Here is a 27,293-nt window from a genome sequence, read left to right as displayed (position 1 = left end):
AAAGGCAGGAACTGCCAGCAATCTACAGCAGAGAGCTGAGAATCATAAGTAAGTCAGAATAGCAGCTGGAAATAGGCTCCCAACAGAACCCAGATCAGGCACAGACTCTCTCTACCAATACAGAATCAGCAACGAAGCAAAGACAGACACACCAAAACAAAATTGAAGAGCAGTCTCCTGAACCTCCATGCAAAAATCACAGAGAAAAATCACAAGGTTTACCACCACCCAGGACAGCAAGCTCACCTCAAAAGCCAGCAGCCACACAGGGGAGAGCCCCAGTGGGAGCAAAGCAGGAATGGAAGACAAAAGCTACATCCAAGGGTTTCTGGAGGCAATGACTCAAGAAATAAAGCGAGAAATTGATCAGAAATTGAAAGAGCACAAGGATGAACTATCAAAAGAGATACAGGATATCAAACAAGAGTTGGATGCAAAAATAGAAGCTGCACAAACCTCAGTAAGAAGTGAGATAAACGCCAAATTAGAGGTAATGCATACCTCATTGAGAGGTGAGATCAGTACTCTGAGAGCCAACATTGAATCCATAAAGGGATCCATTTCCTCCATGCAAACCACAATAGAAGCCACGATCCACAGAGTGAATGAAATGGAAGGTAGAGTGTGAGATACAGAAGACAGAATACACCAACTGGACAAAAAAGTGACAGATATGGAAAAATCACTCAAATTAAACAAAAAGGGAAATTCAAGAGCAAGCAGATAATGCTAAAAAATTTAACCTTCCCATAATCGGAGTGGACGAAGGTGAGGAATTCCAGAGCAAGGGAATGCAACACCTATTTAACAAGATAATCAATGAAAATTTTCCCCACCTCAAAAACGACCATCTTAACTACATCACAAAAGCTTATCGAACACCCAACAAGCAAGACCCCAGGAGAAACACTTCTAGACACATTATAGTAAAAATGATAGATCTGAATAATAAGGAAACAATCCTGCATGCAGCAAAAATGAAGAAGGAGCTATACTACAACGGGAAAAAAATTAGAATCACTGCAGATCTCTGCACACAAACAATGAATGCAAGAAAAGCCTGGGAAAGCACCACATGAACCCTGAGAGCCAATAACTGCCAACACAGACTCATATACCCGGCAAAGCTAGCATTCACATTCGATGGAGAACTGAAAACTTTTAATAGCAAAGAAAAACTAAATGAATACATAAACATTAAGCCAGCATTACAAAGAAATCTAAGAGGGGGGACACAACCTGAAGAAAGCAACCAGGAACTGGGGCCTGCCCCAAACAGGCGTTACTCAAAGTCTAACTGAGCAAGCACAGGAGGAAAGCAAAGAAGAAAAACCTAGGAAAACGGAATGGCAGGGACAACAATGCTTCTCTCTATACTTTCTCTTAATATAAATGGGCTGAATTCACCAATTAAAAGAAAACGAACTGAGGACTGGATCAGAAAACAAGACCCATCCATCTGTTGCCTTCAGGAGACCCACCTCTCAGCCAAACATACAAACAAACGCAGAGTGAAGGGGTGGAAAAGGATCTACCAATCAAACGCCCCCAGTAAGAAAGCAGGTGAAGCTATCCTGATATCTGACAAAATAAACTTTTCATTAAAATCAGTACAGAAAGACAAGGATGGACACTACATATTAATAAAGGGAACAATCCAAGAGGAGGATATAACCATCATCAACTTATATGACCCAAATATTGGTGCACCCAGATATGTCAAACAAATGCTCTCAAACTTACAGAATAAAATAGATCCCAATACGATAATACTAGGAGACTTTAACACACCACTCTCACCAAGGACAGGTCTACCAACCAGAGGATTGGCAAAGAAGCTACCGAATTAAGAGAGGCCATACTCCAAGCGGAATTAACTGACATCTACCGAGTATTTCACCCTAAAACAACACAGTACACATCCTTCTCAGCAGCTCACGGAACTTTCTCCAAAATAGACCATATCATAGTTCATGCAAGGAACTTAAGCAAATACAAAGGGATCGACATAATCCCCTGTATCCTATCTGACCACAGTGGAATCAAGCTAGCTCTCAATAACAAAGCATACCGCAGAAATTTCTCTAATACATGGAAATTGAACAGCACACTCCTTAAAAATGCCTGGATAACAGAAGAGATCAGAGAAGAAATAAAGCATTTCTTACAACTCAATGAAAATGAAAACACCTCACGAAGAAACTTGTGGGACACAGCAAAAGCAGTCCTGAGGGGCAAATTTATTGCCCTCAGTGCCCACATCAAGAGAATGGAGACAGACCAAGTAAATAATCTCATGTTGCAATTAAAACAGCTAGAAAAAACAAGAAAAAATGGGACCTAAAGCTACTAGACGAAGCCAGATAACCAAATTAAAAGCAGAGATTAACCAATTAGAAAATCAGAAAACCATAACCAAAATAAACCAAACATAAAGCTGGTTCTTTGAAAAAATAAACAAAATTGATGGCCCATTGGCTAGATTAATTTAAAAAAGAAGAGAGGAAACCCATATTAATAGGATTAGGGATGTCATGAAGATATCCAAACAATTCTAACAGACTACTTTCAAAAGCTCTACTCTCTAAAGGAAGAAAATCGGGCAGAAATGGATGCATTTTTAGAGAAATACAAGTTGCCCAAACTGAGCAAAGAAGAAGTTAACCAATTAAATAAGCCAATATCCTATAATGAGATACAGGAAGCTATCAAAAGTCTTCCAACAAAAAAAAGCCCAGGACCAGATGGATTCACAGCAGAATTCTATAAGACCTTTAAACAAGAACTAATACCCATACTCCTCAAGCTCTTCAGAGAAACAGAGAAGGAGGGAGCTATCCCAAACTCATTCTACGAAGCCAATATCACACTCATCCCCAAACCAGGCAAAGACCCAACCAAAAAGGAGAATTACAGGCCAATCTCCTTGATGAACACAGATGCAAAGATCCTTAACAAGATTCTAGCTAACAGAATCCAGAAACACATAAAAAAAATAATTCACTATGACCAGGTAGGCTTCATCCCAGAGACACAGGGATGGTTTAACATACGTAAGTCAATAAATGTAATCCAACATATCAACAGAGCCAAGGTCAAGAATCACATGATTATCACCACAGATGCAGAAAAGGCCTTTGACAAAATTCAACATTCATTCATGCTAAAAGCTCTGGAGAAAATAGGAATAGAAGGAACATTTCTAAAAACAATAAAAGCCACTTATGACAGACCAATAGCCAATATTATACTTAATGGGAAAAGCTACAACCAATTCTCCTAAAATCAGGAACAAGGCAAGGATGCCCACTGTCTCCACTCCTCTTCAATATAGTCCTAGAACCCTTAGCCAGGGCAATAAGGCCAGAAAAAGACATTAAAGGGATCCGCATAGGGAAAGAAGAAGTTAAACTATCCCTTTTTGCAGACGACATGATACTATACCTCCACGATCCCAAAAACTCCATCCCCAAACTCTTAGAAATCATAAATCACTTTGGCAAAATAGCAGGATACAAAATAAACCCACAAAAATCAGTTGCCTTCCTATACACTGATAATGTACAGGAAGAGAGGGAAATGAAGGGAGCAACTCCATTCACAATAACCTCCCGAAAAATAAAATATTTAGGAATTAACCTACCCAAAGATGTAAAAGAACTATTTAATGAGAACTATAAAAAGTTAAAGAAAGAAATTGCAGAAGACACTAGGAAATGGAAAGACCTCCCATGCTCCTGGATAGGCCGACTTAATATAGTAAAGATGGTAATACTTCCAAAACTAATATACAAATTCAATGCAATTCCTATTAAAATCCCAATGATGTACATCACTGAAATACAGAAAACACATTCCAAACATTCATATGGAACAACAAAAGATCTAGAATAGCCAAAACAATTCTAGGGGATAAAGACAATACGGGAGGGCTAGCCATGCCGAACTTCAAACTCTACCACAGAGCTATAATAACAAAGACAGCATGGTACTGGCACAAAAACAGACCCGAAGACCAATGGAACAGAATAGAAGATCCAGAAATAAATCCACAGGCCTACAGCCAGCTGATATTCGACAAAGGAGCCAAAGACATACAATGGAAGAAACACAGCCTCTTCAACCGCTGGTGCTGGGAAAACTGGGCAGCCACATGCAGAAAACTAAAAGTGGACCCCAGCCTATCACCACGCACCAACATCAACTCAAAATGGATTAAAGACCTTAACAATAAACCTGAATCTCTGAAACTACCGCAGGACAGAGTAGGAGAGACACTTGAACTAATAGGCACAGGAAGGAACTTCCTGAACAGAGTCCCAGGATCACAACAAATTGGAGAGAGACTCGACAAATGGGACTACCTTAAAATAAAAAGCTTCTGCACAGATAAAGCTATCACAACCAAGTTAAAAAGACAACCAACTAATTGGGAAAAATATTTACCAGCAATATATCAGACAAGGGGTTAACATCCTGTATATACAGGGAACTCAAGAAACTAATCCCTCCCAAACCTAACAAACCAATTACTAAATGGGCAAGGGAACTAAAGAGGGACTTCTCAAATGAAGAAATAAAAATGGCAAAGAAACACATGAGGAAATGTTCATCATCCCTGGTGGTGAAGGAAATGCAAATAAAGACAACCCTGAGATACCACCTTACCCCAGTCAGAATGTCCCACATCCACAAATCAGCCAACGACAAATGCTGGAGGGGATGTGGAGAACGAGGAACGCTATTACACTGCTGGTGGGAATGTACACTCAAACAACCACTTTGGAAAGCAGTCTGGAGTGTTTTTAGAAAGCTAAAGTTTGACCTCTCTTACGACCGACCCAGTCATACCACTTCTAGGCATCCACCCTGAAAAACAGGAACCAATATACAAGGACACGTGCACCTCCATGTTTATAGCAGCACTGTTCGCAAAAGCTAGGATATGGAAACAACCTAGATGCCCCACCACAGATGAATGGATCCAAAAATTGTGGTATCTATACACAATGGAATATTATGCAGCCATTAGAAATGACAAAATAATGGCATTTGCACGGAAATGGATGGAGCTAGAAGGAATCATGTTGAGCGAGGTAAGCCAAGAATGAAGAGACAAACAGTACATGGTCTCCCTGATAAGTGGATGCTAAATCCAACATGTTAGGTCATACAACAAAACTAACAGGACTTAAGAAACAAAGAACTCCCACTCATCTGGTCGAAACACTACTAAATATCCCCATGCTGCTGATCACATGTATGGTGTATAACATGTGAACACCATTATATGTTACAGACTGTGATAGACAATTTGATCCAGGAAAGTTAGAATGAATTGTGACTTTAAATGAGCATCATTATTCCACAATACTGTGAAATTCTGGAAATTATGTAATCACTTAATCACAATCAAAAAAAAAAAAAAGAACCTCGGGGAAGGTAGGGAAGGAGGGAATGGTAGGGGGAAAACAATGGAGGGGGTAACAATGTTCAAGAAGAATTGTACTGATTACCTCACTCATGTAACTGTAACCCTTTGTATAGTACCTTTACAATAAAAAAAAAAAAAGAAAAGGGAAAAAATGTTTGCAGCTTGCTGTGTTATCTATTCACTGGGAAAATTAAATAGCAAATTAGAAATATTTGACAATATATAAACCTGGTCATTAAAACACACAGATTGGCAGGGCACTGGTGGCTTATTCTCCTAGTTATTCAGGAGGCTGAGGTCTGAGGATCTAGGTTCAAGGCCAGCCCTGGCAGGAAAGTCCATGAGACACTTATCTCCAATAAAACACCAGAAAACTGAAAGTAGTACTACTGTGACTAAAGTAGTAGAGCACTCACTTTGACCTGAAGAGCTGAAGGACAACAACCAGGCCCAGAATTCAAGCCCTAAGACCAATAAAAAATTACAGTTTCCCTGGGAGGGCGGGGAAGGGTGGAAAGGGATGTGAAGGGTAAACAAAGGAGGAGGCTGCAATGCTTGGTAAGAAATGTACGCATTATCCTGCCCATGTAATTGTAACTCCTCTGTACAGTATGTTCACAAATAAAATTAAATTAAATAAAAAAAGATAATGAAAACCAAAAAAAAAATTAGAGTTTCCCTAATGCATGCAAACACATTTCTCCTGCTAGCAATAGAGACAAGATAAAAACTCTAAGGAGACAATAATCTGGCATGACAACAATAAGTCTAAGGAGGTGTCTGAAAAATTATATTATTTTTTGATAAAATTTTAGTACATATCAGGGTAACAATGAATTAAACAAATGTTTTTTCTGCATTTACATATACTGCTTCACCATAAATCCTATTTAGATTTTCTATTAACACGTACTCTCATAAGCAAGCAGAACACATTCAGAATATGACATGGAATACAGAACATAGAACATTACTAGACCTATGAGAAGCAGTGTCCACCTGAATATTAAAAAAAACTAACATTACTCCAGAAAGTAGCTAATGATTTACTTGGCCCATATAAGATTTGATTGAGTTCACACATAAAAATATCCTAGATTAACCATGTTTGGGTTAAATACTAAATATTGAAAAGTGGTCACATATACCCTGATATTTCCATCCTATGTAAAAAAGAACTGCTACCATAAAGGTTTGTAAACTTTGCCTCCATACTACAATACAAAATATAGGTGGAAGGGGAATAAAATATTCTTTTCATTTTAATAGGCTTCATGGAAGGTGGAGGAAAATGTATAGAACCTCAAGGAACACTCAATATTACAAAAATGATGAATTTGACCAAATGCTCAAATGTGTCACATATTCCTGATTCATTTCTCCAGTAGATTTCTCAGGATATATTTCCACTTGTGTTAGTTAATAGCAAAATTCCTCAGAGATCCAAATCAATTCCTGAGCAAACATCTGTGAGATTTTGCAACAAGTGATATTTCTAATAAAGAACACCTTGTCATTCTATATATATATTTTTTTATCAGAACCAGTTCCTCTCATATACTGGCAGTGAATTAAAATATTCAAAAGTAGTGGGAAGGAAAAACTAAACAGAATACCACATCAAATGAAGTTAGGCCAAAGATAACAGAATCAGGAGAAAAGTGATTTTCTTGTAGTTTATCATTTGGGGGAAGGAAATGCTTTTCTGTAGGGAACTCTGAAGTTGAGCTGAAGGGGAAAAAGGTTTGAGAGGTTGGAATTCCAACCTGACCGAAATGAGAACACTGAGAGCTGGCTGCAGAAGTGTTAAAAGAGAATTCTGGAGAGGGTTAAGAGACTGGAGGGCAGGCCTTTTCCTTACTGTTGGAAAGATAGAAAGATAGCATCTGAAACTGAGCTGCTGTTCACCTTCAAGGCTAGGTAAGGTGAACTTCATGTCTGCATTTTCTCTGGGAGCCAGTCTTCTGTCTCAGGAGAATAAGGAAACATGTTTTTCTCACAACCTGTTGTGGCTCTGATTGTACTATTAATATAGATACTTCATTTTTGCATGTTATTAATGGTAACCTTCCCTGTGTGCACTCAAGGAACTAGGCTTGCTTGCACCAAGGGACCAAGTGCCAGAGAACCTTTGGAACCCTGGTTTTCCCTAAGTCTATCTGTTTATGTTTTTGTGATTTTCTAATTTTGTTTCTGGAATCCTGTAGAACTCTCTAGGCAACTATTTTCCTATACACTGGGTAAGGAAAATGTCAAACCTAAGAGCCATGTCAGCAAAGTAAAACTGATCACTAAGGAAAAGTAGTTCCCAGATAGATCATTTGAAGAAAAGAAACAACTGAGACACACATGGAGGAAAGAGGGAATGAGAAAAGTAAGAAAAAATGATAGAAAGCTAGATACAAAGAGAGAGAAAGAGAAAAATATCCAACACTAGTGAATAGAAAATCAAAAATAGAGAGAGAAAATAGAGGAAAGAAATTTTGTGAGGATACTTTAGAAAACAAACAGGAATTTGTAGAAAGACCATAAAGTTTACCAACAAATATAGCCTACGTTTCAAGTAAGGCCAAGACCATGAAGTCGTCCAAGTACTATATATGGAGAGTAATTTAAGTACATATAGGTTAATCATTCCTTAAGAACACACCAATGTGTGTCTGTCCATAACACCTTTTCAGCAATTCCAGGAAAATTTCATTGAAATAGTTTAATGTTGCTCATGAGGATGTGATCTGTTTACAAGCTATCCTTCACCTTCCATGAGAAGTAACCTGCTCGGTGTCATTACATCACGTAATAGATTTGATTACATTTTATGACAAGATGAAACCTAGACATTCTGAAGCCAATCTGCATTCAACTTAGAAAGAATATAACCATTTAATCTGCTAAACCTAAAAGCAATTTTAATCTGATAATCTATAAGCCATATGAATATGTTGCTGAGGCTGAATCTGTGTGGTTGGAATTGCTTTAAATTCTTGAACATCTTTAGGTTCATATAATGTATTAAAATCAAATGAGACATAAAAAAACAACTCACCAGAGATCCATTCATTCTGTCTTGCTGCTGACAATGAGCAGAAGATTCTGGAAGCATGGCTGGGATGCAAGAAAAATGAAGTTTTCAGAAATGAATCTGTGAGACTTTCAGCCCAGAATTTCCTCTTGCAACATAATACATGGGCTGGAAAACGGCAAAGACTTCTTATAAGAGACGAATCTTTAATGTCTCAGGCAGAGCATTAAAGTCTCCAATATATACAAATCCAGTCCATTTCCTGGTAGATAGATATTATTAAACCAACTAATTTCTATGTTTATGTACATACTACATTTATAAAACTGAATGTTCCTACAAAAAATATTGAATAACTGAAAGCAAAAACATATCACATTTCCACTAAAAGTAATTATTACTGAATATAGTTCAGGATGAATGAACTGCTTTTTATAGTGCAAAGGTATCCTAGGAATACATTGGAATTTGTTTTCTACCACATTCATTTACATATTTAAACATCATGGGAAGCATGTATGCTGTAACTCAGTAGTTTTCACCCAAAGTTACAGAGGAAACTGTACAGAATATATTTCTTGTGCTGTACTATTCAATAATGGTTGTCAAATGGCACATTTCACTGTATCCATTGCAAACATATGCAATGATTTGCAATTTGCCATTTAACATGCTTTGACCAAAGGAACATGAGTAAAGATGTGGTAAACCCAGGTTTGGGAAGTCCCTAATGTTCATTTCCCTAAAGAGTCATGGGAAGATCGTTGGCCATCCTAAAAATACAACATAAAATACTCCATATAGGAGTGAAACACCTGAAGATAAGCATCACCTACAAAGCATACAACCTTGAGTAAGACATATTACCTCAAGTTTTCTTCTGTGATTTTTCATTTAAGGCCAAATGTTCCCGACCAACACTTTCTGAACTAGGAGGCACAGCCAACACACTAGAGCTAGCATTAACAAATCCATAGATGGGACATTTATGATAAGATTCAATGAATACATACTAAAAATTATAATGGTAACCCACGCTGAATAAATTAGCAAGAAGAGGATTAGGGCTTACTACATGAATAGATATTTTCAGTCATAACAATTAACCCACCTTCCCAAACCACAGCCTCAGGTACCCTCTGATAACTAGCATCTGGGTTATTCCTCAAGCCAGCTCATCACGACTCCTAGAAATTAGCTTAAATCTTGCAACAACACAAAGTGAGAGTGGTGTAGGAAAGAGTACCAGGTGAATCTGGTGCTTAGGGAAGTAGCAACAATTTTTGCATAAGGCAAGGGAAGCTAGCAGCATCTTCCCCTTCCTGTGCTTTTCTGCTTCTTCCCTTTAGGGCTTCTCAGAATTGACAAGGTCTGTCCATTTAGGATGGAGATTCTTATTCATAGGGCGCTCTGCTTCAAACATTGCTAGGCTTCATTCCTAAAAATACAGGACCAGCACTCACTACTCCAATATCCCATGTACAACTGTCTCTAGAAACAGGATGGTGAACAAACATCTGTGAACTCAAGCCAGGAGATTAAAACCTCAAGCCAAAAATATTAAAATATCTCTAGGAGAAACAACACAGAAGCCACAAATACAACTTCAATGTAAGAGGACTCAAGCCATGCATACACCTCACAATTTCACTAGAATTCTTCCTGGGCAAAGCAAATAAGGTCACATGTGTTAATAGAAGAATCCCTTGGTCTTGGAGTACAAATGCACATCTCTTGGGCTCTCCTCATCTGTAGAATCACCCAGCTTGCTCTCAGACATTTGGGAACCAGGTTCTTGCAGCTCAGAGCCCAGAAGCTAATGGCAGCACAAACTCCTGAACCTCAAGCAAATTATCAACCCCAAACTGGAGAAAAGCATGGAGGGGAAAGCGGGTGCTTTGGCTCAAGTGTAAAGCTCTCCTCTTGAGCTGACAAGCTCAGGAACGTTGCTTGCAGGCCCAGAGATCAAGCCCCACCAATGACTGAAAAAAAAACAAAACCAGAAAAAGAAACCCGTGGAGGATAGACTCCAGCAGCAATCCCACAGTTCCTACCTGACATCAGTTCCAAAGCTTGAGATTCCTTCAAGTTACAGCTCCCAAGGTCCACTGCACAGAGCTATGCGCCTGCCTCCTGGCTCCCACCTATGGAAGGCCGAACTTTACTTCCAGCAGTAAGGCAAAGGGAAAGAATCCAGAATGGGTTGACTTAAAACGCCCAACAGGGCGGGGAGACACATGCCCAAAAGGATCTCTGGGCCACTTCCGCCCTCCAAAAACAAAAACTCAGGACTTTCAAACCAAAAGCCCTCCACGGAGACTACAATTCCCATAATGCTCGGCGCCACCTTGCTTCACCTCTTGTCAGAAGAGTGCTTGGATGCATTGGGACTTTTCTCTCCCTGCTGTGGGAGCTAAGGTGAGTTTCTTCTTCAAAACCACTGTTTCCTTTGTGAAATATTGTAAGACCAACCAGAAAATGGATAGATATGGGGAGAATTGGATGCATTGACTTTTTGGTACTTAGTTCTAATAAGGAAATTGAGGTTATGAGACTTTGTTTCTCATTCCTTTCTTTTTGTTGTATGCCTGTGTTCTGCGGAGTGTAAATTATATCTCTGTTCTGCTTTACATTGTTTAATACCTCCCCTCTCATCTTACAAACGTACTCATAAACACTGAACTTCTAAAGGGTCATTCTCCATTAGTATAATGTACACACTGGCATAGAATAAGAAGATGGTTATGTGGATATGCATCATAATCCTTGTGTTGATTTGGATTTTGCAAAATCAAACAATTAATTTTCCAGAAAATCCCCAATTCTATCTATTAAATGAAAATGAGTTTTTGGCTGTTTCTGAATTTTGCTTTACATTTAAGGGTTTTATGGTTTTTTCTTTTTCTGTTGGTCCTGAGGCTTCAACTCAGAGCTTGGTCACTGTCTGTGAGCATTTGCTGTGCTCTACTTGGATTTCCTTTCATAATTTCTTCAGGTAACTAGTGAAAAGGTTCCTCACAGGGATTCTTAAGAGCATGGCACATTTCCCTGATTTTTCTACAAAGAGAGTGGTTTGGGGGTCAGAATGAATGCAGGTATGTAGAAGAGTGAAGTTTAGGCTAGGCTATGTTGATGTGAATCTTAATCATTTACAAACCACTCTGCTCTTGTCTTCTCATTTTGCTTGTGAAAATCTCTTTAGAATTCTTACCTCTTCTCTGATTCTAAAACTTCCTCTCAGTAGCTTTAGGCTACATATCTAGGGGACCTCTGACTTGTCTTCTCAGACCTTATCCATTAAGCTGTGGAATAAATCTTTGCCTTTTGCCACAGTCCGTACAGAGCACAAGCAAGATTTCTGTGGGCCAACGAGATAGTAATTAAGGAGACAGAGAGATGGCTGATGGCACAATTCTGCTATATTTCTCAAATGCTTGTGTAATATTGGTCTACGCCCACTGTGCCAAAAAGTGCAAACAGCACACACCTTCCCTCATTCTACTTCAATCTATCTTTTCCACCAAAGCTTCCCTTCACTTAAAGCCCCAGGCCAAACAGCTAGAACACACACTTCCTCAAACCAAGAAAGGACAAGGACTTGCAAGCCTGAAGGTGGGAGTCAATGGCCCTGAAGCCTTTGCTCACAGTTTGCCTGCTACTGGTAGGCACCCCAGGGTCTGCAACAGTCTCCCTCTCTCATAATCAGAGATCCTATACTTGTCTCTTCAATATTTATTGTGAGTTTTGGTGATCCTTTACATACAATATAATTGAGATGGTTTGGATTGGAAAGTTTCATGCCTGGTTTTAGGTCTCCAGTGTATAGGTTTTCTATATCTCCTTTTTGGACCTGATTTATTCCTCATGAAAATGGAAATCAAAGGGCATATTTGGATTTATAGACTTCAACTTAAAAGCACCTCTAATAATATAAAGAAAAATTAATTTCATTCTATAAAAGTAAATTCCTGAGAGGCAAGGAGAAAAGGATCAGAAAGAATTGGAGTACTTCCAAGACTTCATGTGAAGTGTAGTTTTCATTGTTCAAGCCTGTATTTCTGATGCATTTACTTATATTTTTATCCTTTTTTTTTTTTGTGGTCGTTTATGGCACTTGTACTCTGAACCTGGGAACCATCTCTGAGCTCAAGTACTCTACCATGTGAGCCACAACACACTTCTGGATTTCTAGTGGTCACTGGAGATAAGTGTCTCACACATGTTGGTGGCCAGGCTGACTTTGAACTGGGATCCTCAGGTTTCAGCCTATTGAACAGCGAGGATTACAGACATAAGGAACCAGCACACAACTTGCATTTCTTGTGTTTTATTTCCCAACTCTGGGGCTTGAACTCAGTGCATGGACACTGTCACTGAACTTCTTTTGCTTAAGACTAGCATCCTACTACTTGAGCCACAATTCCACATTTTGCGTTCCTGTGTATGTGGTAGTTAGGACTTGAACCAGGGCTTCATACATGCTAGGTAAGCATACTACCACTGCTTGGGCCAGGCACAATACCAGCAGCACTCCAGAAGAACAAGGGGATTATAATGGAAGAGACAGAGACAAGGCCAATGATGAATCTCTCTTTATTTCTGCAATATCCTTAGCTATAGACACTTTCTATATCTGTCTAGTTCTTGCATTACATTGTTCTATGACTTAATGTGGCAACAACTGCAGATCATATGCATCCTTCCTCATTCTAGTTCAACCTTTGTCCACCAAACTCCTACAGGTAAGGCCCCAGGGCAGAAGCTAAAAGGAACACTCCCTCCTATGAAAATGGCAAGTACTTACAGCCCTGAAGGTTGCAGTCCATGGTTGTGGAGCTTTTGCTCACACCTTGACAGTCCTGGCACCTCTGAGTCTGCAACAATTCCTCCTTTTTATATTGTAAATTGAGCAAGTGTCTATCAGACTGAGCCTGGAAAATGCAGCAGATCCTACATCTCAGGAAGAATGGAAGAAAAAGGAATACCAAAACAAGAAACAAGAAAATGCCTAAGAAATGGAAAAAGGATTGCTATTTCCCAGTTTGTATCCCTGTATATAATGGAGAACTGATGCAGCTAAGTCTGCAGGGTGTGCTACCTATAGAGTGGATTGACCAATATCAAATTTATGACACTGAAGCTGCCTAATGTCTAAGCTTCTTTTATCAAAGGAGGGCTGGGAAGGTGGCTCAGTGGTAGAATATTTGCCTTGCATGCATGAGGTCCTGAGTTCAATTCCTCTGCACCCCATAAGCAAAAAGAAAAAAGCAAGAAGAGGAGCTGTTGCTCAAGTGGTAGCCCGCTAGCCTTGAGGTGAAGAGCTGAAGGAGAGTGCCCAGGGCCAGAGTTTAGCCATATGACCAGATCCCCAAAACAAAAAATTATCAAAGGGCCAGATTCCTCAAATATGTCACTGGATATTGGCCCATATCATATTGAGGGATAACACAGACGTACTAACCATTAGCATGTCACATCATTTTTTGGGGGGGGCTCTGTTCATGGGGCCTGATCTCTGGGTCTGGGCGCTATCCCTCAGCTCTTCAGCTCAAGGCTAGCACTCTACCAATTGAGCCACAGCACTACTTCTGGCTTTTTTTATTTTTGTTTGTATGGTGCTGAAGAATCAAACCCAGGGACTCATGCATGCAAGGCAGGTGCTCTACCACTGAGCCATCTTCCCAGCCCCTGTCACATCATTTTTAACTGGTCTTTAGCATGTCTACTTGATTATCAATATACATCATTGCTGTTTCCAAATCATAAAACATATCACAAACTTATCTAAGCCCACCTGCATCCCAGGGCACCAGAAACATATCAAGCCAAACTATTAACATGTTGTGTTGTATATATGGTTTGGATAAGGTTCACAGCAGACCTAGTAGCACTAGCAAGAACATTTGGGGTAGCAAAAATGCTGGCAACCAGTATTTCCAAAAATCTGCAGCAGTGGCTAAGAGCCCTCTAAACCTCAATAGCAAACAGAGACCCAAACTTATTATACCATAATGGTTATATCAACTGAACAAGCAACATAAGTTAAGGTGATTGCATAGTAATCTCAGAGTATTTATGCAGTTAGTGAGAACACAATTGTTCCTGCTAGAGGCATCAAAATCCACCCCATCCTTGAAAACCATACCCAGGCCAACTACCAGCATGTATGGATACATAACACAACCTTGAACAGTAAATGATACAAAACCATGAAACAGGACAGGTCTCTGATACAGAGGTATGGAATAGAGAGAGGCATTAGTCCAAGTGACCTCAGCAGCAGCCAGTTGCAGATGTCAGGCTGAGCTTACCGAAACAGGCTGACAAACATGGGGGCCAACAAGGTACCACTGATCACTGCTCACTCCTTGAGCCCAGTTGTACAGTGCATATTGGGAGACTTCTACCACCACAACAGTAGAGAAGATGTGAAATCCACAGGCTCTCCATAATCCACATGCCTTCCATGGGGGTGGATCATCACAACCACAGGAATCTCTGGGCATAGTGGAACCCATGAGGGGTGCACCACATCTCCTGCCAAAGGAATTCTAGAAGTGTTATGCATGAGCTCCATGTTTTCCATTCATTCACCTTTTCGTCCAGAGGATGTCAGAGCCATAATCTATCCCTGAATACCTTACCATACTTGTACTTTCTAGTTCAGCATCTAGAACAGTCAATCATTGAGATGAATGAAGGAAGAGGATATAATATTTGTATAACAAATAATGAGACTTACTCTGTGAGCATTGAACAATTCAAAAATAATGTAGGAAGTAAATTCTATATCTATTAGTACAATGAACATAATACATAGAAATGAATGTTTGAAAAATGTACCCTTGAACAATGAAAACTATGTAACACAGCTAGTCTAGGAAGCGCCCATTTATACCTGATCCTTATCTCCTTGCCTCTCAGAAACTTACTTTTTACTTTTACAGAAAGGAAGAATTATTTTTCCTTCATATTTTATATGTGCTCCAAAGTTGATGTCTATATAGTCAAATGTGCCTCATGATCTCCATTTTCATGAGGAATAGATCAGGTCCACTAAAAGAGGCATGGAGAACCCACACACTGGAGGACTGAATATCAGGCATGAATATTTCCTACACAATTCTTCCCAATCATGATGTGTGGAAAGAATCATCAACAATCACATCAAATCCTTAAGAGAAAAGCATAGGATGTCTGATATGAGGGAGGGAGGCAAAAGATTTATTCCACAGTGTAATGGATACAGTTGGGAAAACAAGTCTGAGGAACTGTAGCTGGCAGAAACTTCTAGGATCAGAGAACAGTTAGAAAATCAAAACAACAGGATATGCAAAACAGAAAAGTAAAAACAGACCGGTTTGGATCAAGTTATCAAGCTTCACATGAACATAGTCCTACCCTGAACTCTATCTCCACCCACATTCACCCTGATCACCCCAGACAACCATTTTTGAAAGAGTCTTGGAGGAGGAGTACCATTTTCTAAGAAACCCCTGGGAGGAAACTTTTCACTAGTTTCCTGAAGCAATTAATAAAAGAAAGGCAAGTAGAGCACAGCAAATGCTCACAGACAGTGCCCATGCTCTGAGGTAAAGCCTCAGGACCAACAACAAAAGGAGGGAAAAAAATATTAAAGGAAAGGCAAATTTCATATGCAAATAACCAAAAACTCCTTAAAATTTCATAGAGGGAATTTGGTAGTTTCTCGAAAAATAATGGGTAGAGTTTGACCAATCTATTTAATTCTAAGATTATAAAGTATGTCTACCTTAAAATTTTGCTATTTTATTCATATATATGTATATATATAATATGTATTATATATATATATTAGAGTCAGGGGAAATGATCCCAGAATCAATCAGCTAAGTGTATGTAAATACCTGATCTTGTGGCTTGAACTCTGGGCGTAAGCTGTATCCGTGAGCTGTTCTGCTGAAGGTGAGCTCTACACCACCTGAACCACAAGGCCACTTTCGTATTTTTGGTGGTTAATTGGAGAGAAAGCTCATGAATGTTCTTGCCCGAGTTGTCTTTGGACCAGCATTCTCAGATTTCAGCAACCTTAGTACATAGGATTACAGGCATGAGCTACTGGCATCCAGCTGCAAATACCTTTTTAAAGTGAGAGGGGAGAAATTCAAATTTTTAAGGCAAAACAGCGACCTAATTTATATTCAGAGGAACATACTTTTGAACAAAAACAAAATCAATAACCATGGAATCTCATAACCTCAATTACATTAATAAAACTAAGAATTAAAAAGCCAAATTATCTAATGATCCTAATACATTTCTTTGTTTTGGTTGATCTCACAATGTTTCAGGAGGTAAACTGATTTTTCAAGAAGAAACTCACCTTAGTTCCCGCAGTTGGGAGAGAAAGGTCCCCATGCATCTATGCACACTTAGGACCAAGTGTCTGGTGCCAGTCCAAACCCTGTAACAAGCCCACTTCCTTTAGTTGAATGCATCGTGTTATGGGAATTGTAGTTTCTATTGAGGAACAGATCCTTTGAAAGAGTGGAGGGAGGCCAGGGTAAGGCGCTTGAACCTACTTGGCCACTGTTGGTGTTTTTAGTTTGTAAATTCAAGTTTCTTTCCTTTTGCCTTGCTGCTGGAAGTGTTCTGAAGTACAGCTTTGCAATCCATAGTCAGAGCCAAAAGGAAGAAGCCCAGTGTCTCTTCTTCAGAGGAACTTGGGAGCTGTAACTTGAAGCAATCTGAGTCGCCAGCCAAAGTCTGCCTTTACCATCTTTCCCCAGTCTGAGGTTGATGACATTTTTTGTCTAATGGAATTGTGCTGCCATTAGTACTTGTTCCTGCAGGTGCAAGAAACTGGCTGAGAATCCTCTCATTCTCTAGACAAGGAGAGTCTAGAGACTGAACCTAGAGATTCTGGTACTCACCCATGTGGCTTTATAAACTAGGTTTTTGAAATTTGAAGCCAATGAATGGTAAACATTCCTTGAATATGTCTTATATAAACATAGTGATCTTCTTTTCACCCTCTGCACTTACTATGGTGTTTGACACTTTCAAAATGCGCCTGGCACAGATATACTCCAATTATTGTGTCTGTTCTTGACAAAGTACAATTTCTCCATTAATATAATTAGTCTATTTTTACATCACTGAAAATGAGAGAGACTGGCTGGGCAGGTGGTTCAGTGATAGAGTGCTTGCTTTGCATAAATGAGACCCTGAGTTTGATTCCTCAGAACCACAGAAGCAGTAAAAGCTGGCAGTGCACTATGACTCAAGTAGTAGAGTGCTAGCTTTGAGTTTAGGAGCTGAGGAACAGTTCCCAGGCTCAGAGATCAGGCCCCACAACCAACACAAAAGGAGAGAGAGAGAGAGAGAGAGAGAGAAAGAGAGAGAGAGAGAGAGAGAGAGAGAGAGAGAGAGAGAGAGAGAGAGAGAGAGAGAGAGAGAGAGAGAGAGAGAGAGACTACCTATCTATTTATTCCAATTTAATTGTTAAAATATAATTTGAATACAATACAGTGACCTTGATATGTGTGTGCTTTTCCTGATACTTGAACTCAAGGTCTGGAAAATGACCATGAAATTATTTGGTTCAATGATAATGTTGTACCACTTAAGCCACACCTCCCCTTCCAGCTACTTGCTATTTTATTGGAGATAAGTCTTTCAGACATTCTTTTACCAATGGCTTCATTTTGTGATCCTTGTAGGGATCCATCATGTGCATCCCAGGGGACCACAAGCAGGCACAGGAGAAAGATTATTATAAGGTTTACTAGAAGGACCATATTTCCCAGGAGAGGGAGCACATGCATGTGTCTGTCTTCAGGTAGTAACAGGAGCTGGGGACAGGAAGTTAGGCAGGTACATGCTCAGGTAGGTGTGGGTAGAGGGAGGGAGTGGTCACCAGTATGGAGGGAACTCTAGGTCTGGGAAGAGCTCAAGTCTTGGTGGAGCAAGGAGCAAAGATGGGGATAATATTAACTTTCCTCAGATCTCAGCCTTCTGAGAAGCTAAGATTACAGCCATTAGACATGAGAGCCCAGTTACAATGTCCTCTTTTAAATTCAGATTATATTTTAATAAAATGAGATGAAATAGAAAACTTGACAATTTTAAGGCAGATTGTTCAGTCACTAATGTGGATGAGGACAGTCCAAATCCCAAAACACACAGAAAATATCCCACTTTGAAATTTGTAACAATCCTCATCTTAAGTATTGTGAATGTGAACACTTACGCTCTGATAAATTAAGTTTTTCTCTTCTTTTTTTTTGTTCTAGTTGTGAGGCCTGAACTCTGGGCCTGTGTGCTGTCCCTCAGTTCTTCAGCTCAAAGCTAGCCCTCTACTACTTGAGACACAGTACCACTTACAGCTTTTTCTTTTTGCTTATGTGGTGCTGAGTTATCTAACCCAGGGCCTCAGGCATGCAAGACAAGCACTTTACCACTGAGCCACCTTCCCAGCTCCACTTTAATTTTTCAAAGAAAGAAAATATTCTTATGATGTAGAAAAACCCAGTCCTAATGTGCAAACACTGCCTTTAAAAGATTCATATTGTGTTTCCTATCAAAAACAGCCTCACTGAAGTAAACAGAATAAATTTTCGCTTTTTGTAAATGTCACTGCAAAGTTCATGTATTTTATATTAACAATTACTATTGTGGGTAAATGGGGAAAAAAACTGAATGCTGGATAATAGAATTTCCTGTGTCCTCAAAAAACAAGTCTAAGCAAAAGCACATAGCTATATAAGTTGTGTTTTTTTTTTTTTTTGCATTTTATGGATCTACATTTTGGGGTGTATTTTCTGTTAATAGTGTTTAGTAACACATAAGGCTTTACTCTTCTGTGGATTTGTCATTACTGGATACTTTAATGTTCTACTTGATTCAGGAATGTTTCTTCTCCCAAAAGAAGGCTTTATGTTTTTCCAGCCCACCTATCATGGTCTGACCAGGAACTTCTAAGGTAAAATCACACAGGTTCTTTTCTGACTCTCTCATTTGTCTTCTCTCCTAGCCATGGTTCCTGAATCTTTATTCATTGTCAACAGCAAGAAAGAATGAAAGGATCTCTGATGAGATTCTTTTATTTCTCACTGTTTGACATTCCATTTTATGAACCTAAGGGTGTCCAAGATTGAAGAACAGGAAAAAAAAGATTCAGCTTCAGGAACATGTTTCTAAAAAAGCTAAAGATGGCTTGGACATTTAGCAGATTATCAAAACTTGCCTTCTAAGTTAAGAGCAGATTTGCTTTAGTTTTTTCTCATTTTTGAATGTGAGGAAAAAGTTGTCCCACTTGTTATGTGATTCAATGACACCTAGGAGGTAACTTCTCATGGAAGGTAAAGGTTGGCTAGAAACTGGTCAGACATCACATCCTCATACACAACATTAGCCTATCCTAATGAAGTTTTACTGGATTTGATGAAATAGTGTGTTCAAACATAACTTTGATTGCTGTACTGGCCTGAGTGTGTTATAAGTACTTCATTGTCTCTGTAAATACTCATGGACTGCTTTGTGGTATTTGTCTTTCTTGAAACTTAGGCTGTATTTTTGATGGTATTTATAGAAATCTCTGTTTTTCTCTAAGGTATGTACAAGTGTAGAAGTGCTGGACCATATTTCTATGTAATTCTATATTAAGTTCTTTTTAGGACTCTTTTTGCCATCTTTGATACTTTTACATACCTGAGAGAAATGCATCAAGGTTCATATTGTTGTCACAACTTTCCTAGCTTTTGTTGGAGTTTGGAAGGATTTTTGGTGTTTTGTTTAAAACTATGGCCATACTAACATGTGGAAAATAGTTATTTTATTGTAATTTTTCTTTGGATTATTCTCATGACCATTGATACTACTTTTATATTTTAATCAGCTATTTGTGTATGTCCAGTTTAGAAAAGTCTCTTCAATCTTTTTCCTATTTTAAAATTAGATTTTGTTGTGTGGGGGTTACTTGTAGGATTTTCTTTATATTTTCTAAATCAGATTTGTTAGGAATCTATTTAAAGACATATGCAAATATTTTCTCCTACCATGCTTTTGCTTCTTTGTTGATAGTTCTTTTCATTATACAAGATTTTGATTATGTGCACTTAATCTTGTTTGTTTTTTTGTTTGGTTTTGTATTTATTTTTTAATTTTTACTTATGATTTATTTTCTTGGCTTTGTTTTGTTTTCTTTTTTTGGTCAGTTCTGGGGCCTGAACTCTGAGCCTGGGTGCTATCCCTCAGCTATTTAGCTCAGGGCTAGCACTCTACCACTTAAGCCACAGCACCCACTTTGGACTTTTTCTACTTATGTGGTGCTGAGTAATGGAACCCAGGGCCTCATGAATTTGAGGCGAGCATTCTACCACTGAGTCACCTTCCCAAGCCTTATTCATTAATTTATTTACTGTCAGTCATGGGGCTTGAAATCTGGGTCTGAGCTTGTGCCTCAGCCCATCAGTTCAAGCCTAGCACTCTACCACTTGGGCCACTGCACCACTTCTGGCTTTCTGGTGTTTCATTGGAGATAAGATTTCACAGGTTTTCCTGCCCAGGCTGGCTTTGAACCATGATCCTCAGATCTGACTCTCCTGAGTAGTTAGGATTACAGGTGTGAGCCACCAGAGCCTGTCATTTGTTTGTTTGTCTCTTTGTTGCATGAGTCACTTTTGGTGTCTTATTTAAGATTTACTGTCAAATCTAATGCCATAAGGCTTTCTTCCTCTCCTGTCTTCTCCTCCTCCTTTCCCTTTCCCTCTTTTTCCTTTCTCTCCACTACTCTCTTGTCTCCTCTTCTTCCATCTTTTTCCTGACCTTTGGCTTCCCTTCTCTCCCTCCTCCACTCATTTTCTTTTCTCTTTATGTCTGAGATGAAGACTTGCCAGTTTTCACAACAATTAGGGTTCTAATTTAGAAACACATGTAATACACATACCTCAGACTCCACCATAGCTTTCTAGAGCTGCTATTGGAGCTTGAACTCCAGGTCTCACAGTCAGTCAGCTTCCTCACTCACTGTTGGCACTATCACTTGAGCCTTTCCTCTAACCTGTTCTTTAGCTGCTTAATTTGAGTTTTCTATTTGGCTGGCTTCCAGACCTCAGTTTCCTCCTTAATAGGGTAAAATGACAGTCTTGAGCCAGAAGTGCTTCTCTTGTTTTTTTTTTAATTACCTCAACATTTAACATTAACACTTAAGTGGATACTACAATGAAAGGATTATTGTTACTGGTTTATATAGAGTTAATATTCAACCTAAACTGAAATAGTTTATCTTGCAAATCGAGTGCTGTATTAGATTTCTAAAAATTGTAACTGTTCTTCTAACAGTGGTAGGTTTTCATCACCAAGCAAATCGTTTATGCTGGATGTATTTTTTATTATTAATGTAATTTAATATTGTTATGGAGGTGATGCATACAGAAATTAATAAATTCTTTTCATATAGTAACTTCCATTCCTTCACTCTCTCCCAATCCCTCCCTCCTGTCTCTATGCTTGAGTTGAATACTATATTCTCATGACCCTATTTCCCTCAAATTCTATGGCTCTGCTACCACCTCCAGAAGATACTCATGGGAATACACATTACATAATTGATAGCAATTGTTATGATTTTACAACTGACCTAAGACAGTTGCTCCCTTTAATATTCTATACATCATAGTAATAGCATACATTTGATATAGTACTGGGGCTGCAAGGTGGCTCAGTGGTAGAGTGCATGCCTTGCATACATGATGCACTGATTTCCATTCCTCAGCAACACTTCAGCAGAAAATTCATTGTGACTTATCACCAATTAAATGGCAGAAAACTAGAAGTGACATTCTGGCTGGAAGTAGTAGCATGCTAGCCTTTAGTGAAAAGCTGAGGGAATATGCCAGGCCCTCCCTGAGTTTAAACCCCACAGCCAACAATTAAAAGGAAAAAGAAACAATCCCAAACAAATAAAAACCTCATTACTTATTCATTGCCTTTGTTCCTCTTTTTCTTTCTATTTGTAACTGAATACTTCCTGTCATTCCATTTTCAACTTTCTTTTTTTCACATTGGGGGTTGAACCTTGGGACTTGCACATGGAAGGTGGATGCTACATACCAACCTATTCTTTCTTCTTTTAACATAAAAAAGTCTGCTTATAGGACAGGGAAGTTGGCTAAGTGGTACAGTTCTTGCATCCCATGAATGAGGAACGAGGTTCTATCCCTTAGGTCCACATACACAGAAAAAGCCTGCAGTAGTGCTATGGCTCAAGTGGTAGAGTGCTACCCTTAAGCAAAAGCAACTCAGGGACAGCACCTGAGCCCTAAGATCAAGCACACGGACCTGCAAAACAAAAAGTCTGCACATTTAAATTAGTCAATGCTTCCCTTGCAATCTAAAAGATATTACTTTCAATCACTTTAGATCTCTTTCAACAGTATTGTCGTCCTTTCCAGTGAGTGCAGGGGCCACACAAACAACTGACCTTATGCCTCTGCTGTCACTTATAAACTAGCTGTTGTACAACAGTATGAATCAACAGATACATTTCTGCCCTTATTATTTTGAACATAATGGGATTTGTAAGGTTAGGTAAAAATTAGCGAAGAAAACCCTTCCTTTTCACTTATTTGTTGTGATTCTAATGGATATATCTTGTTGTATGCTCAAGTCCCACACTTGTCATTTGAGTTCTTACTGAAGTACTTTTCAATTTGTTTTCTTCATAGGAAATACACATACACACACATCCTGAAGAATTTTTACTAGGTCATCTAACAATTGTTTCATTACCAATTCTTCTTATCCACAAGCAATTGTGTCATTTACTTAGGACAAGACTATTACATTAGGCCACTGATTTCTCTTAAAGGTCTCTGTGTCAGTCAACAGTCACCCTGCAGGAAACACCTGCACACCTTGGCCCATGCTGCAGGTGCCATGCTGTGCTGGTGGTGGACTGATGGGGAGCACATACCCTGCTCTGGGCTTCTCACTCCTGTCCCAAGGGCTTGCCAGGTTTGCTGTTGCATGAAGATTTTGGCACTGCCCTCCTCTCCTCAGCTGGCTTCCTACCAAACTTTTCTTTTTTGTACCTTCCATTTTGACTTCTGGCCTAGACCATGAGCCCAACCAACTTTCACCACACCAGATGAAGTCACTACATCAAACTTTTGGTAACAAATATTTAAGTTAAAATGTACATATAAAGTTTTGGCTGGTTTTGCTCAGACCCCATATACAAGTGAGGCAAAAGATGGTTGGCTGTGAATGCTCCAGATAGTCAACTACTCAAAGTACTGAGACCTCTACAATAGGGATTTCATACAAGGGTGTAAGTGATCCAGAAAAATGAAAGAGAATTTTAAAAGAACTTCTCAATTCATTGAGGGAACAGAAAAATGTACACTTAATGTTAAGCTAATTTGGGGAGGAAAAATGACCTAGAGCTGGACAAACATAAAGATATAAGTGCTCAAGGTAAAGCAAGGGGGCCTTGGGTGGTCCCTGAGGGTCTAGTGAAAATCCTATGATAGCCTTGTTCAGTACCCACTGTGCTCAGTATCCCAGCTTCTGTCCCTTCCAGTCACTCTGAGGTGCATCAATCCAGGTTAACCTGAGGAAGAAACAAGGGTTCACCAAACATCTTGTTCTCTCATTGGGATCAAGATTGAGTGGGAATTGGAGGTTCTTGGTTAAATACTGAGATCTCTGGAGAGCAAACTCTTCAGGGTCCTGACTTTGAATCATATTAACTGCCCCTGCTGATGATATCAGAATATTCTCTAAAATAAATATTACTTTATTTGTATACTTTATCCAGTAACATTCACTGAATGGCTATTGAAAATAATCTAATTTAGAGCTGAAATATTCATACAAAAGCAGAACTCTTCTAAAGCCTCAATTTGAAAAGGGCTACAGGATGAACCATGTGGTAGGACCCTTGACATTCTGAAAACTTATGTAACTTAAACCACTCTTCGTGATTGTGTTTAGGGTGAATATGTAACTGTCATAGTTCACCACTTCTCTTCTGAGGACATAGCTTTTAGAATGAGCGAGACTAAATATCCTCTCATTCACCCCTGGGAATGGCCTTGAAATAAAGTGCAATCAGAAAGGGAAAAACAACAAATATGCTTAAACTCATCTTTACAGCTCAGACTGAAAAGAGTTTTTCTCTTACATCTATGTGCACACAGCACAAGATTACAGTCTTCTCGTTCAAATATATTGGTATTCTGGGACCTTAAATCATCACTACGTGATTCCTTCTTTTCTTATGATACTGTTTCAAGTATACTGAAATATTTGGCCACTATTTATATGTTGAAATCTCTCTTTGAAGGTCTCATTCCGCACTTTACAGATGTGGACCACATTGTCCTGCATAGTATCTTGAACCTCTACAAGGACTTATGAACTAGTCAGAAACATAAAGGTATGTGCTTGTGGATTCACTTGACAAAAGAAACCAAAATATTCGTAAAATCTATCATTACCCTGGCTTATAAGACATTTCAATATCAACCTCAATTGAGGAAAATGACTGTACACTATCGAGGACTTTAGGCTTAAACAAGAATGGTAACTTTTCTGCACGAGGGCCAAAATCACATTTTATAAAATATCTTCCCTGGCCTTGGAGTTCTTTCTACTCAGAGCCTGGGTACTGTCCCTGAGCTTTGGTAATAAAGGAACAAAAGTGTTGACAGTCTATCAACTTCATTCACAGCACTACTTGTGGGAAAATTGGTGATAATTGGCCATAACAATTTTAAAGCAATTCCTACTTAGTTTGCCTTTCAATTGTGATCTTCAAACCTCATAATCTTGAGCAAGTAAGAATCCTGATGTGAAGCACCAGTGCCCTGTTAGATCAGGAGATCTTAATTACTTGATCCAAATAGGACTCATGGTGTCCACATAACAGGATATAAAATTCATAACATCATATAGCCATATGCAAAGGTCCTTTTGCAATCACTTGGTAAAGGACTGTTTACCTATCATTGGGTAAACCACACCCCAATTCTTCCACTAAATATTTGGAAGAATGTATTGGTTACACGTACCTCATTATTGGTCCTCAGGTTGAATTCAGGGGCAAAAATTTGTGAGGCTTCCTTTACCTTCTATACCAGATGCCCTTTTGTATCACTGATTTTTCACCTTAGGGTCTTGCTTCTCTGCCTGGGCCTTTCAATACACTAATTTTATAATTACATATCACAAGTAGCAAAAAAGATAGGCACATATAACCAGAGCCATGCTTTTATTGGCTATGATACCATTTTCATGGAGCTTTTGCATGGGATGGCCTACAAATACTATCTAATTTCAGCTTTCTGAGTAGTTAGAATTCCACACATGAGGGAGTGTAATTGCTCATTTTTAATTGCTGGTCTGAAATGAAAAGAGGAGAGGAAAGATTACTTTACCAATTCAGTGAGCATTAAGTCCCTTTAATTCTGAATTCAAGCCAAGTGTTGGCCAAATGATAATAACAAAAATAATACAAAACATTAATAAAATGTTATCATCAGGCATACTTTTAATGAATGTGGTAAGTTGGTTCATAATTTGAGCTATATAACAGGCCTAGGTAGGACTCCAGTCTGTGAACCATCCCTTCTCAGAAAGCATACAGTTTGTAAACATGGGAGAATGAGCGATTTCCAAATGGATAGAGAGAGAGAGAGAGAGAGAGAGAGAGAGAGAGAGAGAGAGAGAGAGAGAGAGAGAGAGAGAGAGAGAGAGGTACAAATAGGAAGGCCAAGGACACAGGTGCCTCCCAATTCCATTTTTTTTTACTAGGCCTCTGTAGATAAGCAGAAGGGTTTGCATGGGAAGGTGGCTCAGTGTTAGAGCACTTGCCATGCATGCATGAGGTTCTGGGTTCAATTCCCCAACACCACATAAGCAAAAAAAAAAAAAAAAGCTGGAAGTGGCACTGTGGCTCAAGTGGTACAGTGCAAGCCTTGAGCTGAACAGCTGAGGGACATCACCCAGGCGCAGAGTTCAGGCCACAAGACTGCACCCCCCACCCCAAAAATGTAGAAGGGTGAACAGTGTGATGGAAGGGATTAAGTGAGCACCTAGCGAAATCTTGCAATGTGAACTCCACTGTCCTTATATTGTAAATGGAATCATAGGCAGGCTTTAAGGATTGCTTTTTTTATTGTGAAAATACTGTAAAGAAGAGTTATTATTTTTGAACAATTGAAATAAATACTGAAATTGTTGAAGCCACAGGAAGCCTGAGCTGAAGCACTGAAGGAAACCTCCTGTTCCCAGAGAGAGATTTCTTCAGAAGAGCCCACAGGGCTCATGCTTTGGTTTTTTCTTAGCTTTTATGGAGGCCAAGATGAGACAAACTCCTTTGAAGCCAGCTCTGGCTGGCTTCAACTCAGTTCCTCAGTTCAAAACTTCCTATTGGGGAGCTGGGGAGGTGGCTCAGTGGTAGAGCGCTTGCCTTGCATGCATGAGGCCCTGGGTTCAATTCCCCAGCACCACATAAGCTAAAAGAAAAAAGCCGCAAGTGGCGCTGTGGCTCAAGTGGTAGAGCGCTAGCCTTGAGCTAAAAGAGCTGAGGGACAGCGCCCAGGCCCAGAGTTCAGGCCCCACGACCGGACCAAAAAAAAAAAAAAACTTCCTATTGGCACAAAAACGGTCCTTCACGAATGTGTGAAAGTTTTGCTCTTCATGTAACCAAACAGCTCTAGACATATCTAGAATGACTGGCTTATATAGGATCTGGAGCCTTGGTATTGGTTTATTAATTAAGCTCTTTCTGATGTAACAGAAATTGTTTCTAAATGCCTCCAAGATATCTTTAATTACATAACTATACAG

General features: G+C 39.2%; 1 protein-coding gene across 1 annotated transcript in view; it reads left to right on the top strand.

Moving 5' to 3' along the window:
• LOC138831371 (zinc finger protein 585A-like) overlaps window positions 1-27,293 on the top strand; it is a 386,491-nt gene that overhangs the window by 7,782 nt on the left and 351,416 nt on the right. The window lies entirely within an intron of this gene.

The sequence above is a fragment of the Dipodomys merriami genome, unplaced genomic scaffold, assembly GCF_024711535.1.
Source record: "Dipodomys merriami isolate MVZ:Mamm:240054 unplaced genomic scaffold, mDipMer1.0.p SCAF_194, whole genome shotgun sequence".
In the NCBI taxonomy this organism is placed as follows: domain Eukaryota; kingdom Metazoa; phylum Chordata; class Mammalia; order Rodentia; family Heteromyidae; genus Dipodomys; species Dipodomys merriami.
The sequence above is the reverse complement of the archived record's forward strand: the minus strand, read 5'-3'. Positions and strand labels throughout refer to the sequence as shown.